The following is a 17,300-nucleotide window of genomic DNA, read 5'->3' as shown; positions in this document are numbered from 1 at the left end:
GCAAGGGAAGGAAAAGAATTAAAAAAAAAAAAAAATTCGAGCCAGTTTTCGAGCCAAGCATTCGAGCTACAGATCTTTATCCAAAATAAAATGTTCTTAAAAATTTATTTAGTAACCATACTTTTATAATAATAGTTAAACATATTATTACCAATCACATTTTCATCAAAATTTGAATAAAAAATTAAATTTTAATTTAATTGTTAATCACTTTTTAGTAATCACATTTTCATTAGAATTTGAATTAAATAAGAAAGTAAAAAAGCATGGCTACTAAAAACATTGTTTTATGTACTTCGAAAAAGAAATATTGAAATTTAATATTTTTTTTTTTTTAAAAAAACACCACTAAATTACTCATTGTGATAGATTTAGAGACTATTTGATACAGCTTATTTGAATTATTTGGAATGTTCTAAATAAGTGTATTTTTTTACTTTTTATAAAAAATTGTGTAGAAAAGTATAGATGAGATATTGATTAATGTGACCCCAAAAAGATAAAAAGATAAAAAGTGTGAACTTGTTTTGGGATGCCAAACCACCCATTAGTATAAATTATTACACTCATTTAAATAATTTAAATAAGCAAAAAAAATTATTTAGAAGTTAAGAAATAATTTGTTTGGTTTCAGTTTTTAGAATTCACTTTTCAAAAAATTTTACTTTTTTGTTTTCTGTATTTTTTTTTCACTGAATTTTTTTGATATTTTAAGAATTTTTTTAAAAAATTTTTAGACACACCTAACATAAGTACACTTAAAAAATATAATATTTGTGAAAAAATCTTTAAAAAATTTATTAAATACCAAAAATACAATATATATATATATATATATATATGAAATTTCAATACATTTTTCATATTTTTGTATATTTATTAGGGTGAAACACCAATAAATTCCAAAATGTGATATTGTGAACTATTTAATCCTTTTCTTTTTTCTGATGAACCCAAAAGTCCATTTAAAGTGAAAATTAAGCAAAATGGTAGTCATTTACATGCTTGGGTTTAATTTTTCAAGGATAAAAGTGGGTTTCTCCAAATATAAAATTACACATGTAGGAAAAAAAGTTTTGGATTTTCCTTCATTCTGAAACAAATCTCACATTACAAAAAAAGCGTAACACTCTAACGTAATACTTCAATATAACACACTAAAAACTTCTTGGTATATTTTTTCCAAACAAAACGACGTAACATTAAAAAAAAAACTCCTTAGTATACTTTTCCCAAACGTAACACTCCAATCAATATAATCTCAAGTGTAACATTCCAATGTAATACACACAAAAATACTAAAAAACTCCTTAGTGTATTTTTTCTAAACGTAACCCTCACAGTTTGAAAATTATACATTTATCCAAAACTTACTAAGGAATTTTTGTATTCCTTTTGAAATGGTTTGAAGAATCCCGAATCATTTTGGAATAATTTGAAGAATCTCACATACTTTTTTTGGAGTGTTACATTAAAGTGTTATGTTTGATAAAAGTATGCTACAGAGTTTTTTTAGAGTATTACATTAGAGTGTTACGTTTAGAAAAAGTACACTAAGAAATTTTTTTGTGTGTTACATTAGAGTGTTACACTAAGAAGTTTTTTTGGAGTGTTATATTGGAGTGTTACATATGGAAAAAGTATACTAAAGAGTTTTTTTATGTGTTACATTAAAGTGTTACATTAAGAAATTTTTTTGGAATGTTATATTGGAGTGTTACATTTGGAAAAAAAAAAGTATACTGTTATATTAGAGTGTTACACTAAGGAGTTTTTTTTTTTTTTTTTTTTTGTGTTATATTGGACTGTTATGTTTGGAGAAAATACACTAAGGCCATGTTTGATTCACAACACTAATAGTGAGGTATTAATAATCCTATTAAATTAGTGTGGTATTAGTTATCCCACCCCTACCCCATTACTAATAATCCTACAAATTTGTTGGATTAATTATCCATTGGATTAATAATCCTAAACTAAAATGTCAAAACAAACATAGGATGATTGGGCCCACGGATTAATAATCTCAATCCTATGCTTTAATCCTTCCAATCAAACATGCCATAAGTGTATTTTTTTTGGAGTGTTACTTTTGAATGTTACATTGGAGTGTTACAATTTGAAATTATGCGTTTGTCCAAAACTTAATAAGGAGTTTTTGTACTCCTTTAAAAATATTTGAAAAATCTCACATCTTTTGAAATGTTTGAAAAATCTCATATTTCAAGTCGTTTTTGTACTCATTTTTAAATGTTTTCTAAATAAAAAAGATTCTCATACAAAAATTTATCCCAAATTTAATTCTCATAGATTATGTATCTTACCTTTCTAGTACAAAAAAAGAAAAAAAAGAAGGAAGCATAATACAAATAATGGTATAATCGTAAATCTAATTTTTAAATAATATATTAAATATATCTTTTCAAAATTAATGGGACTAATTGGTTTATAAGAAAATTCTTGGGATTAAATAGATCACCATTCCTCAAAATGAGATTTATAAGTAAATTTTCTTATTTATTAATGTTTAAAAATATTTTTCACAGATATTTTACTATTTAAATACATCTAAGTAAGGTATATCTAAAAAAGTAAAAAATTATTTAAAATTTTAAAGATATTCACTAAAAATAAGAAGGCACGAAAAAAAAAACCTCAATTTCTAAAAAATTAAAATTAAATATACTGAATTATTTTTTACTTTTATTTATTTTTATTATCAATTTTTACTTTATAACAAATTATACCTAACAAACATTTAGTCAGGGGAAATGATGGCAAGAATGCGGGCACTTGTCCTCTGTATTTGGTTTGTTCTTTCTAGTTCAACCATGGTATATATATGTACCAAACTGTCCACACACTAATCTCCCAACTCTGTCACATTAATATTATTTTCACCTAAATTTTAGGTTTCCAAATGGAAATCTCAGGAGGATCATTTATTTCGTCTCATACAAGATGGTTCAACTTATGTAGTTATTTGGTGTAACTTATAATTTATTAGGTAGGAATAACTTAAATAAATTAAAAAAAAATTGATTATCTAAAAATTAGAAGTAAGTACTTTTAACTTCTATTTTATTACCCACTCAAAAAAAACTTCTATTTTATGATTATCAAATTTTAATTTATAATAAATTGTATTAAACAAGTCCATGACGACTTTATTCACCTATCAATATAACTCATAAGTAATTCCCTCTAGGTTTTGAACTTGTACTGTTGTTCTAATTTTGATACCAAATATTTTTATTTAAGGGAATGACTTGTCGGTGACCGGTAAGAGTTATTAAACAAAAAACTCTTATCGGTAAGAGTTTTTAAAAAAATTCAACTTGACCATGTTTTCTTTAACTCTTACCGGTAAAAGTCTTCATTTTAATGATTCTTATCAATCAGAGACCTCAACTGTCTGATTCAGTTCAACTTTCAGTTGGAGACAAACTAAATCCTTCATTTAACTAATACGTCAAAAGACGCTAGTTTAATAATAAAACACGTGAGATCGAGTCTTATACATTTTCTACTATACCAAAAAGGAAAATGATCCATTACCAAAAAAAATTTCTACAAAAACATCCCTTCATAGACTCTGACTGGTAAGAGTTTAGCACTACAGAATAAGTAAATAGACTATTACCGGTCAGAATGTGTGAATAGATACTTTTGTGAGAGATTTTTGTGAGAATGTAACACAACTGATACCAAAACAGTGGTCTAACTCATATCCAATACCTATACCTATGGTTTTTTTTAACCCAAAAAATGATGTTCTAAGATGTCATATTAGTATTCGTAGACCTAGGCCCCGGGATAGGCGGTTGCCAGCTTAATTTAATCCAATTCATAAGAAGTGACCTACCACCGAAACACCAGTGGAGCCCATCGACCATCCTCAACGTGGCCAATTTTCAATCGAAGTACAGTGCGAAATCTCTGCAGAGAACTACTGAAAATCATCCACCATTTCTTGCCCCCAAGAGTTGAACTTGACTCTCTGCTGGGGAAGGACAATGCTTTTACCACTGAGCCACCACCCCGGGTGGTTACCTATACCTACGGTTGATCCCACAATTATTATGACAACTTGACAACAATGGTTTAAAAAAAAAACAAAAAAATTGACAACAATGGAATCCATGGACAATTATTTGATATTGGTAAAGTTCAGATTTATCATTTTGTGGTAAAATTTTAGGAGATAGTACCTAACGTATCAATCAATAAATGAAATGGAGCAACATTCTAAAAATACTCAATAATTTTTTGATTGCTCGACAAAGGGTATATTCTTGAACAAATTTGTGATAATAATATTCTGGAGAAATTTCAATGCACGGTAGGTTTATAAAAAAAAATTATAAATAAATGATAAGTTTTATAAGCATTAGTAATTAAAGATATAAACTTTTTTACCAATCTGTAATAACTTTTTGACAAATGCAATAATTAGTAACTTTCCCTAAGATTTTTCCTATCACAGACCTATATTATGACTCTGTATTTTTTGAACTCATATAATGACTCTGTTTGGCAATTGGTAAAACAGCAACATGTTTTTTTTTCAAATTTTTTTAATTTTTTTTTTTAAAGATTTATGTTAAAATTTTTTAGGTCATTTATAAGTCTAAAATGATCTAAAATCTAAATAAGTGTGAGAAAAATCCAAAAAAGTTGATTGAAGACCCCAAAAAATGCCTACTATCACTACAAAAAAATTGACTTTTTGCGACGGTAAAATACCGTCGCTAATACTCCTAATGCCGTCGCTAATACTTTTTGCGACCGCGAAATGACTTTTTGCGACGGCAAGAGGGGGGTCGCAACTGCAGGGGTTGCAAAAGAGTTTTTGCGACGATAAGTGCCGTCGCTAATGTTTTGCGACGGCATTTTTTACCTTTTTGCGACGGCACCGTGCAGTCGCTAATAACGTTTGAAATTTCTTGACTTTTTTGCGACGGCCCTATTTTACCGTCGCTAAAAATGTTATTTGAGACGGCAAAAAATACCGTCGCCAATAGTCTTTTTTTTTAAAAAAAAATACTACTTTTTGCGACGGTTTGGTGCCGTCGCAGAAAATATAAAAAATATGAAATTTTCTATTTTTTGCGACAGAGTAATGCCGTCGCAAAAAATATTAAAAAATAATAAAATTTCTATTTTAAATAATAAAATTTCTATTTTTTGCGACAGTATAATATCGTCGCAAAAAGTAAACCTGTAACAAAATTAATAAAAATATTAAAATTTTCTATTTCTTCCGACGGTGGTGCCGTCTCTCTCTCTAAGAGTTGATTATTTACATTCTATTCACAAAAACATCATAACAAAAAATAAAAATAAAAATTTAAATTGATCAGACCATCAAATTCAATATTTTACAAAGAACAATTAAACTGTACATGTTCATAAAAGCATATTTAAATTATAAAATTCACCCAAATCCTAAAAAAAAAATAATAATAAAATAAAATCTAAAATTCACCAATCAGCACATTGGATATTTAAATGCTATTACAAAAATTAAAAAATTTCCAACAAGATCTCAATTTTGAGCCTATTTCAAAAATCAAGCTCCAAATTCCTTACTTCTAGAATCAGATCTTCCCCTCAGCAAAATTTATCCTTTTGACCTACAAATAAATAGATAACAGTTGCAAATTATAACCTTTTGGAGAAACCAACTATTTAAACACCAGTAATGAAGACAATGAAGACTGTGGAAAGAACACTTACGTTGTCATCAGGAACAACTGCATATCTCTCAATTGGAGAAACCAAAGCTTTCCCTGCTCACAAAAAATAATAATAATAATAATAATGGAATTCAATGTAGTCCAAAATAGTGTAATAAACTCTTATTGTAATATACCTGGGGAATTTTTTCATGTCTAATGGGAGTGGGAAGGGTTGGACTTAAAGGGTTCCTACCTGTCTTGGATTGTAGAATACACAAATTCATTTTGTAGGAACTCACATGTAGAGGGTCCATCATAAAGAATTGTGAGAAGAATACTAATATGTGATTACAATTAACTCTATATATGGTAGTTAATCAGGTGTAACGAAAAAAATTTTACGAAAAAATAAAAAAAACAGGGTGTCCACTAAAAATTAATTTTTTTTTTTATTTTTTGTATTTTTTGTGCAATAATTTATGATCTATGGTTGTTAGGAAAGATGAGAGGGAGACGATATAAATGTTTTAGAGCTCTAATATTGGAGTTCTAATAGCTCTAATGGAAAGAAATGCCTATGAATACAGAAATCATGACCCACAACTATATCCATAACCCACAACTATACCTTTTGCATCGGCTGGTGCCAGCAAAGAAATGCCTATGAATACAGAAATCATTCCTAATATGAACATTGTTGTCCTTAGAGCACCAAATACCTGCTTAAGCAACAGTCAATAGTCTGCCAATGTGTGTGAATTCAAGAGAAGCAAGACTGGACATATGCCAACAGACTATGCCAACAGACTAAATAGACTATGCCAAGAGAAGCAATCATTCATAAATGTTGATGTATTGGTTTCATCGCACAACTTGGAATTTGAACTTCCAGGGGTACTAAAAACTACTTGTTCCATTGTCATCTGCATTTCTCAAGAGTGAACATTACCAAAAAATCTTCATAATAATACTTACATCATGCGGGTATTGTTTATAATTTTTAGTAATTTTTATTTTGGAATCCCTGGCCTCAATTATATTTAAAAAAAATTTAAAAACTACACATGAAAATTTGTTTGATATTTTTCTTTTTCATTTGAAAAAATATGTAAACAAACAACTCAAAAAAAAATCTTATAAAAAGAAAATTTAATTTGTTTATAAATGTTTCTTTTCCACCTTCCACCACCTCCTGTTTTCATATAACATATTCAGTATTTTCAGTAAACCAAAAATAATGAACTGCAAGCATTACCATCAACTGCTACCTTACTTCCCAGTTTTGATTGAATAAAAAACATTTGAATAAACAGTAAGATGTGAAGAGAACACAGGTAGAAAGAAGAAAAAGTAATTGCCCGTCGACAACAGTAATCAATTCTCAGTGGCACCTAGTGCCATTTGATTCTCTCCCAAGAATTCACTTAAAACGATCACATGTATATTGACTAATCAATGCTGCCATATAATTGAAAATCTGTGAAACCACAGCTTGCAGAAAAAAAAAATAATAATAATATATCAACAAAATTCAATTCCAATTAATCAAATATCATGAAACTGAAAAATCTGTATATCCTCTACTCACTCAGTTGCATCTCTCCAACAGGCAAAGAAAAAATTACAAAGAGCTAAATACAAAACTTTGCTTTCAAAAAATAATCACTTTTGATAGCTAGACAGGACAAAATTTCTCAATGGCTATTTTACAACATTCACAATATGATGAAAGCGGAGAAGAATAAAAGACAAGAAGTCACAAATGCATACCAGGCACCGCTTTATCAATGCCCCTAAAATGCCCCAAAATGGATTGAAGAATCTTGCGATCCAATCTTAACCCTTCAGCATCTCCATTGCTTGTCCACTAGAAAGTTAACAAATTAAAGGCCAAGAAGAATTCTAATGTAGCACAGTGGACTCTTCCAGGTAAAGAGAACTAACCACGGGATCAGGAGCATCAATTTGCTTGCACATAGTCCATGGCACTCCAGTTTGAAGTCCCACAGCCATTTGTGCTGCCCAACGAACGTAAGCCAGCCCTTTCTCATGAAAGGCCCCTTCTATAGTTTGGTACTTGTTCTCGATTCCTTTAGCCACGAAGCTGTAGATCAAAGACTGTTGCCCCATCTCTCTCACACTCAAAACCCTAAAACCCAGAGAGACAAATGGGTAGAGAGATAAACGGAAGGAGAGATTGGGGATTTTGGGTTTTTCAGGGGGGATTTTGGTTGAAGAGGTTGGGGTTTTGGGGGGGGACGGGGGGGAGAACCCGATTGGGGATTTGGTTGAACAGATTGGGGATTTTGGGGGGAGGGGGAGGGGGGAGCGGGAATGGAAAACAAGAAACAGATTGGGGATTTTGGGTTTTTGGGGAGGGGGGAGCGGGAATGGAAAGAGGGAGGGGGGGAACCGGACGGGAATGAAAAGAGGGGGGTGGAATTTTTTTTGGATTTTTTTTATTTTTATTTTCATTACAAATAAATATTTAAATAATAAAATGATTTTTTTTTTTTTTGCAACAGAGGATGTCATTGCTAAAAAAAATTATTTTTTATTAAAATAATTTTTTTATAGTTAATGAATTTTTATTTTTATTTTTTCATTTAGTAAGGTTGAAAATTTATTTGTTTCATATTTATTTTAATGAATAAAAAATTATTATTATTTTTTATTTGGTAGAAGTAGGGATAATATTTTCCATTCAAATAAAGTTAATTTTTTGTGGTCAATGTGGCATTTGCAGTGGTAGTAGTGGTAATAATGGAATGGCATTTGCAGTAGTGGTGAATGTGGTAGAGAAGATGGGTGGTGAGAGACAGATAGAGAAGAGAGATAGAGAGAGAGAAAGAGAGACAGACAGATAGACAGAGACAAAGTGATGAGTGAGAGAGAGACAAAGTGGTCGCTAAAAGTGCATTTTCTTGTAGTGGAGAGCTCGGTAAATAGAGAAGAGATGAGGGAGAGAGTGAGCAAGGTGAACACAATGGGAGAGAGAGACAAGCAGACAGACAGACACATAGAGAGAAAGAGAGAGAGAGAAGAGCGAAAGACAGACAAACAGACATAGAGAGAGAAAGAGAGAGAGAAGAGTGATAAGTGAGAGAGAAACAAAGAGAGAAAGAGATATAGAGAGAGATATAGTGGTGGTAGTGAAGTGGTGGCGATGGTAGTAGTAATGGTAGTCGTAGAGGTGAAATGGCGACCGTGGTAGTAGTGGTGGTAGTGAAATGGCGTTTGCAGTAGTGGTGAAGGTGGTAGAGGAGATGAGTGGTGAGAGAGAAAGATGAGTGAGAGGCACACACAGAGAGAGAGAGAAAAGAGATGAGAGAAGAGATAGATGAATGAAAGACACAGAGAGAGAGAGAGACAAATAGACAGACAGAGAGAGGAGAGTGATGAATGAGAGAGAGAAAGAAAATAGAGAGAAAAAGATGAAAAAATTGGTGAAAAGATATAGACAAATAGAGAGACAGAAAGAGAAAAAAAATAGAGCGAAAAGAGATAAACGAGAGAGAGACAAAAAGAGATGAGCGAGAGAGAAAAAAAAATAGAGAGAGAAGAGAGACAGAGAGAGAAGATAGATGAAAGAGATAGAGAGAAGAGAGATGGACGAGAGACACAGAGAAAAAGAGAGACAGACAGACAGACAGACAGAGAAGAGTGATGAGTAAGAGAGAGAAAGAGAAGAGAGACAAAGACACAGAGAGAAAGAGAGAGACGAACAGACAGAGAAGAGTGATGAGTGAGAGAGAGACAGAGAAGAGAGACAGAGACACATAGAGAAATGGAGAGACAGACAGACAGAGAAGAGTGATGAGTAAGAGAGAAAAAGAGAAGAGAGACAGAGACAGAGAGATAGGAAGAGGAAAAAATGGGTGAAAAGAGAAATGTTCAAAAGAGTAAGACGACGTCGTTTATAGTGGATCGATAAATCGAGAAGGAGCTCGATAAATAGAGAAGATGGGAGTAAGAGAGTGAGCAAGGCAAATATAGTGAGGGAGAAATAGACAAATAGACAAGTAGAGAGAGAGAGAAGAGTGACGAGTGAGAGAGAGACAGGGAGAGAGAGATAGACAGAAAAAGAGATAGAGAGAGAGAGAGATAGAGATAGAGGGAAAGATAGAAAAAGAGAGAGAAACAACAGATGAGCGAGAGATAAACAAAAAGAGAGAGAAATAGAGCGAAAAGAGATGAGCGAGAGAGAGACACAGAAAAAGAGAAAGACAGAGAGAGAAGAGAAATGGACGAGAAAGATAGAAAGATAAGAGAGAGAGAAAATAAATGAGAGAGATAGAGAGAAGAGAGATGAGCGAGAGAGACAGAGAGAGAAAACAGATGAGAGAGATAGAGAGAAGAGAGATAGGCGAGAGACACAGAGAGAAAATGAGAGAAAGAAACAGACAGACAGAGAAAGAAGAGTGATGAGTGAAAGAGATAAAGAGAAGAGAGAGAGATAGAGACAGAGACAGAGAGACATGAAGATGAAAAAATGAATGAAAAGAGAAATGTTATATCAAAAGAGTAAGAAGACATTGTTTTTTTAAATTTTTTTTGCGACAGAAAAAAGTACTAGAATTTATTCAAACCATTTTGTGACTGTATATATATGAAGCTGTCTCAAAACAACAATCACTATGCTAGGTTAGAGTTTTCCAAAAACTCTTTTGAGAAAATTATACTTTCTTGTGTTTCCGTGTTATATTGTTTTTACTGAATTTTTTTAATATTTTAAGTATTTTTTTTTTTAATTTTTAGACACACCTAACATAAATACACCTAAAAATTTTAAAAATTGTAAAAAAAATCTTTTAAAAATTCACTAAATACCAAAAATACAATAATTCAATACATTTTTTTTTTTGTATTTTTATGTATTTATTAATTTTTAAAAATATTTTTTCATAATTTTTTTTTTTAGATACATCTAAGGTGCATCTAAAAAAAATATTCACTAAAAATTAACAAAAAACACGAAAGTCACTTTTTGCGACGGCACCAAATGCCGTCTCAAAAAAGTAGAGTATTTGCGACGGCAGAAAATACCGTCGCAAATGCTCTTATTTTTTGAGACGGCAAATTGTGCCGTCGCAAATGCTCTGCTTTTTTGAGACGGCAAATGGTGCCGTCGCAAATACTCTGCTTTTTTGAGACGGCATTTTCTGCCGTCGCAAAAAGTGACTTTTTGAGACGGCAAGTGTGCCGTCGCAAATAGTCCCGTCTCATATACCCACTTTTCTTGTAGTGTATTTATGCCTTTTTCTCTTTAGTTGACTTTGTCAAATTTGGTATATATATTATTTTAAAAAAATTTAAGGTCATATAGTCTAGTAAGGACCTTAAAAGTTTTTTAAAAAATGAAATTTTTTTTTACTAAGGACCAAAAATACCCACAAACAAAATTTTGCTAAAAAAACATTTGCTGTGCAATTGCAAAGTTGCTCATTTGTGACTAGAAACAATTTTCGCACGGCAAGTTAAGGTTACTTATTGTGGGGATATATTTTCTGAGTACCAACACGTGGCAAGGTGACGCCGACGTGTCAGCCGAGGTGCCACGTGTCTTGGTCGTTGTGCCGAGGTCATCTCGGCTAGGCCGAGGTTGCCTCCGAAGATATCGGAATCCGAGATAAGCGGATAAGAGACAAGAGTCCTAGAATGAAGAGGGAACTCAACTTGGATATGGACAAGAGTCCTAGATTGAGAGAAGACTTCAGTTTGGGTAAAGATAAAACTCTTAGAGAGTTTATCCTGATCCCACTGGGAGTTCCAGATTAGCAGTAATCCTAAGTCCATTAGGGCCAGGCTCCTATTGGGACTGGGATTGTATTGACTATAAAAGAGAGGCACCCCCATGGGTCTAAGGTATGCTTTTGATACTCAAGCTTGTGAGTTTAGTACTTGATTTATCTTTGAGAGATATACTGACTTGATCGTCGGAGTGCCCCCGGGTGGTCGAAACCACCGCGGGATTCTTATATTTCTGTTACAGGTAAGACAGGGGCCATCTATTCTGCCAGTGCTCTCCAGCTGGTTACTAAGCGGGCAGTGTGGTCGGAAAATCACCCACACAATTTGGCGCCGTCTGTGGGAAAGAAAGAAGAATAGATGGCCAATGACGGACAGAAGGATCAGATTAGAGACAATGCTCCTGCTGGGAGTGGGAGACCTATCGATCTCGACGTTGAAGGGGACAACCGCAACACAGAAACTCGTGACCAGAGTCACGGAGTAAAAAACGGCAGCCAGGAAGGTGACGCACCAAAGACAACAGATCGAAGCGGATATCACAACGAAGATGACCTCCAGGTATGGAAGGATAATACCTGCGGAGGAACGAAGACCCTTCCAGAAGGGATGCGAAGACAGGGGGCATGAGCGCTCCCAAGGAGATAATATTCAAGTATAGATGAGCTCAACCTGAGTGAGCAAATCCCGGATCCCAGATCCCAGAAGACATGATCTCGGCCTAGATAAGTAGGTTCGAGAAAAGAAGAGCTCAACCTGAATGAGCAAATCCCGGATCCCAGAAGACATGATCTCGGCCTAGATGAGTAGGTCCGAGAAAAGAAGAGCTCAACCTGAGTAAGCAGATCTAAGATTCCAGAAGATAAGATCCCGGCACCTGAGTCCGAGAAGAGAAGAGCACAATGAGCAGATCTCAGATCTCAGAAGATAAAAAGGAAACACACAAGATCAGACTAAAGTTGGCCAGAATTGAGAAGTATGCTAGGGCCGAGGAGGACATGCCGGGAACAAAGGCGTCGGAACAAGAAAAGAGAAACGGCTCGCCGTTGCGAGGCCGAAAATCAAACTCAGGTTGGAGCCAAGTAAGATCAATAGAGAAACCAAGGCTGACAACCTCGGCTTGAATTAAACCTCGGCGACAAGGTCGAAGCTACATGTATGATGAGAACCCAAGTGGATTTTAAGTTCACACTGGGGGGGCAGAGAGAAGAAGAATGTGTTTACCACTTGTTGAAATTTGCAGCAATTTACAAGTTGGTTAAACCAAGACGATGCTTAACCGAAGTTAAGCCGCAGATGATGCTTAACCAAAGTTAAGCCGCAGATGATGCTTAACCGAAGTTAAACCAAGACGATGCTTAACCGAAGTTAAGCCGAGATGATGCTTAATTGAAATTAAGCCGAGATGATTCCTTGTCTCCACTTGTTGAAATTTGTAGCAATTTACAAGTTGGAGTCAAGCTGATTCCTTGTCTTCACTTGTTGAAATTTGTAGCAATTTACAAGTTGGAGTCAAGCTGATTCCTTAATTCACTTGTTGAAATTTGTAGCAATTTACAAGTTGAAGTTAAGCCGAGATTATTCCTTAATTCACTTGTTGAAATTTGTAGCAATTTACAAGTTGGAATTAAGCTGATTCCTTATCTTCACTTGTTGAAATTTGTAGCAATTTACAAGTTGAAGTTAAGCCGAGATTATTCCTTAATTCACTTGTTGAAATTTGTAGCAATTTACAAGTTGGAATTAAGCTGATTCCTTATCTTCACTTGTTGAAATTTGTAGCAATTTACAAGTTGGAGTTAAGCCGAGATTATTGGTTCTCTTCACTTGTTGAAATTTGTAGCAATTTACAAGTCGAAGTAAAGCCGAGGTTATTGCTAAACACTTGTAGCAATCTACAGGTTGGTTAAACCGGAGAAGATGCTTAACACTTGTTGAAATTTGTAGCAATTTACAAGATAATGTTAAGCCGACATGTGATCATCTGTTGAAATTTGCAGCAACTTACAGGTTGAGTAAAAAGCTAAGTATGTTGTTTAAACACTTGTTGAAATTCGTAGCAATTTACAAATAGATTATTGTTTAACACTTGTTATGTTAATCCTTGTTGATCCCTGTTACAGTATATGTTAATCCTTGTTGAAATTTGTAGCAATTTACAAGTAGACTAAACCGAGATCACCGTTTAAACACTTATTGAAGCTTGAGACAAAGTTTGCAAAGTTAACATTGAGTAGTATATGTTTCACACTTGTTAGAATTTATGAAAAGTTTGCAGGTCAGTATCTTGCTGAAGTAAAAGTTTTATAGCTATTATACCCGAGGTATGTAACCCCGAGAAGATTGCACAAAGGAGGCAAAGTATGAAAGGCATGCACAATATTCTAAGTATAGAATCGTGTAAGAGCAGTTAGAAGAAGATCAAGACAGAATTCATGGTGATTAACACGCCCTCACCATACAATATCATCTTGGGAAGGCCATGGTTGCATACAATGGGGGCAGTTCCCTCAACGTTGCATCAACTATTGCGATTCCCCACAGAACATGGGATTGAAGAAGTCAGAAGAGACCAATTGCATGCAAAGAATTGCTCCATGGCAGCAATGAAAACTACCTGTAAACATTCAGGAACCAGGGAAGGCAGAGATTGAAGACGAGGACATGGAGGTCCTAGATGATGTCGGCAAGGAGCCAGCCAAAAAGAGTGAAGAGACACTGAAGAAAATCCTCGTCCAGGAGGGCGACGAAGAGCGCTTCATTCAGAGAAGGAAAGTTGAATTAGACATTCAAGAACAAGGAGGCACATCGGCCATATGCAGAGCTTACATTATCTAAAGAACAAAAAGGTACAGGAGTACAAGCGACAAAGAAAGAAGGAAAAACTTCAAAAACTGAGATGATGCTTAACCGAAGTTAAGCCGAGATGATGTTTAACCGAAGTTAAACTGAGGTGATGTTTAACTGAAGTTAAACTGAGATGATACTTAACCGAAGTTAAACCGAAATGATGTTTAACACTTGTTGAAATTCTAAGAGAATTTACAAGTTAAAGAGTGCACAAAGTTAAATGTCGACAAAAGATTTGCCGGAGTCAAACGTCGTTTTGATTAGAACAGAACCACTAAGTACACACCAGAAGAGGTGACCAGAATTGTGAAAAGGAATAAATGCTTCAAGAAATAGCGAGGATAGTTTGCAAAGGCCAAGAGAAAGAGGGTCTAAAGGGGGTGAATTAAATACCAGAAGTTTTAATACATCGGCGAAAGAAGAACACATCAGGTCTGTGACTACAGCAAGAAGCCCACCCTAATGTGATCCTAAGTACAACTTGCGTTCACATTAGGGGGCAGGGAGAAGGTGTAGGGGGAAGGAATGATAATTAAGGAGCAAGGAATGTTAACACTTGTTGAAATTTTTGAGCAAATTACAAAATGAGTTAACCGAAGATTATGAAGTCTACCACTTGTTGAAATTTGTAGCAATTTACAAGTTTGGTATAGCCGAGATAACACTGAAAGACGTTTCCAAGATATGATCAACCGAGATGACCAACTAGCTTGTTAAGAGCTGAGAAAGTTGGCAAGTACAAAAATGAAGACCTTAAAAAACTAGGGACTGAAAGCAAGAACGTCGGACTAATCTACTTCGACGGACGACAATGGTTCAGCCTCGGCAGTCAGTTGGAGGAGCTTCTCTACCGCTACCTCGGCATCAATTTTAAGAAGGAAGCAAACTACTCGGCATCAGCGGTAGGTTGTGTCTCACCCCCAGAAGACAGTTGGAAAGAACTTCTCAGCAGCCTTCTCAGCCACGAGCTCAGCATCAACCTCCTGAAGAAATTGATCAAAGCTCTTCTCGGCGATTGGCACCTTGGAGTTTGAAGGCAAAGATTGAAAGCAAGAATCTGGAAAAAGACACAGAAAACAGAAACAAGAATATAATTCGTAATCAAGAATGGTGATGAAGCTATCAAGAAATCAAGACAAAAAGATTGCACAAGTGTGTCAAGCCAAGAACAGTGGTAGAAATCAACAAATGTGTGAACAGTGTGTATTCAAGAAGATGATTTGGAAATAACGGGTAAAACAAGCAATGGTGATTAACAATGAAGCAGAGCTTCTTGGAAAGCAACAAGAAATAAAACCAGGAGGAACAGTGGCTTACCAGAAAGAGGGAAGCCAAAATGAGAATTGCCGAAGTCTGACGACAATGACAGAATGACGTAAAGCTTCACCGGAGGAGAGAAACGAAGACAGTTGAAGAAGCTTGAAAGCTTGGAACAAATGACGAATTTAAGCAAAAGAGCTAGAAAGAGAAGAAGCCAGAGGATTAAATGAGAAAAGAAAAAAAATAGTCAAGAAGACGACAAAGTTCAAGAATAAAGCCAAGTGCACAGGCACTAAGTAAGTATGTGAAGAACAAGAAAGTAATGACCCAGACATGATACTAGCAACAGAAAGCGGATATGACAAAGAACAGTTCCAGGCATTTTTGCAATAAGAAATCAAAAACTTGAAAACAGACAAAAATAGAAGACAACAGAGGGCAAATAAACAGATTCAAAGTAAATCAGAAGAGTTATGAAAGATTGAGCTTAATAAAAAAGTAAGAGTTTATGAACCTACAAAGTGAAGTGAACGCCGATATGAAAATCGCCGGAGTCAAATAGGTGACTGGAAATCGGGAACTCACCAGAGAGTGTGAGTGGAGCAGTCGCAAAGCTCTTGGAGTTTTCGAATTAATGGAACCAGAACCTCGGCTAGGAGGCGCTATTTCAAACAACTTGGAATGCATGAAACTTGATACTTGACACCAGTGGACAGCGAAGTCCAGGAAACTTTGAGGTCGGCAAGTTTGATCTCAGACAGAGGGGCACAGATGAACGAACAATGTAGGTTCCATCACCTCAGAATGCCGAGGTAATAGAACCTAGGGGGCAGTTGTGGGGATATATTTTCTGAGTACCAACACGTGGCAAGGTGACGCCGACGTGTCAGCCGAGGTGCCACGTGTCTTGGTCGTTGTGCCGAGGTCATCTCGGCTAGGCCGAGGTTGCCTCCGAAGATATCGGAATCCGAGATAAGCGGATAAGAGACAAGAGTCCTAGAATGAAGAGGGAACTCAACTTGGATATGGACAAGAGTCCTAGATTGAGAGAAGACTTCAGTTTGGGTAAAGATAAAACTCTTAGAGAGTTTATCCTGATCCCACTGGGAGTTCCAGATTAGCAGTAATCCTAAGTCCATTAGGGCCAGGCTCCTATTGGGACTGGGATTGTATTGACTATAAAAGAGAGGCACCCCCATGGGTCTAAGGTATGCTTTTGATACTCAAGCTTGTGAGTTTAGTACTTGATTTATCTTTGAGAGATATACTGACTTGATCGTCGGAGTGCCCCCGGGTGGTCGAAACCACCGCGGGATTCTTATATTTCTGTTACAGGTAAGACAGGGGCCATCTATTCTGCCAGTGCTCTCCAGCTGGTTACTAAGCGGGCAGTGTGGTCGGAAAATCACCCACACACTTATGTATGACTCTCTCTCAATTTTGCAGTGACGATGAACCAAATTTTTTAGAACTACCATTTTTATATTATGATTGTCCCTATTGTTCCCTCTCGTCCGATCCCATTCTAGTGAGAGCCTTGTGTAATAAGTCATCATTTTTTTATAAGTAATTTATTGTTGGGAGGTCCCAAATGGCTTCTAATGGATTCTCATTAGCCATTGACAATTATTTAATTCCATGCCGTTTCCCAATATCCTTTTGTGTTTGTTTCTCTCGTTCTTTATCTTGTTTGGATACCATGATTCATTTTTCCTTTGTTTTCCTTCACAAGAAACTATAACAAAGGAATCAAAATTCCAC

The 17,300-nt window shown here is 35.0% G+C and overlaps 1 long non-coding RNA gene across 1 annotated transcript; it reads right to left on the bottom strand.

Annotated features, from left to right (window-relative positions):
* Positions 1-5,483: 5,483 nt before the first annotated feature.
* LOC145789594 (uncharacterized) lies at positions 5,484-7,603 on the bottom strand. The gene is made up of 2 exons (XR_014327685.1): positions 5,740-7,603; positions 5,484-5,636 (listed from the first exon to the last, which is right to left on the bottom strand). It is a non-coding gene; the product is annotated as an uncharacterized LOC145789594 (long non-coding RNA).
* Positions 7,604-17,300: the final 9,697 nt, after the last annotated feature.

Source organism: Camellia sinensis, chromosome 4 (genome assembly GCF_055761805.1).
Source record: "Camellia sinensis isolate YWXY chromosome 4, ASM5576180v1, whole genome shotgun sequence".
NCBI classification, from domain to species: domain Eukaryota; kingdom Viridiplantae; phylum Streptophyta; class Magnoliopsida; order Ericales; family Theaceae; genus Camellia; species Camellia sinensis.
Note: the sequence above shows the minus strand (reverse complement) of the source record. Positions and strands in the feature narration are given on the sequence as shown.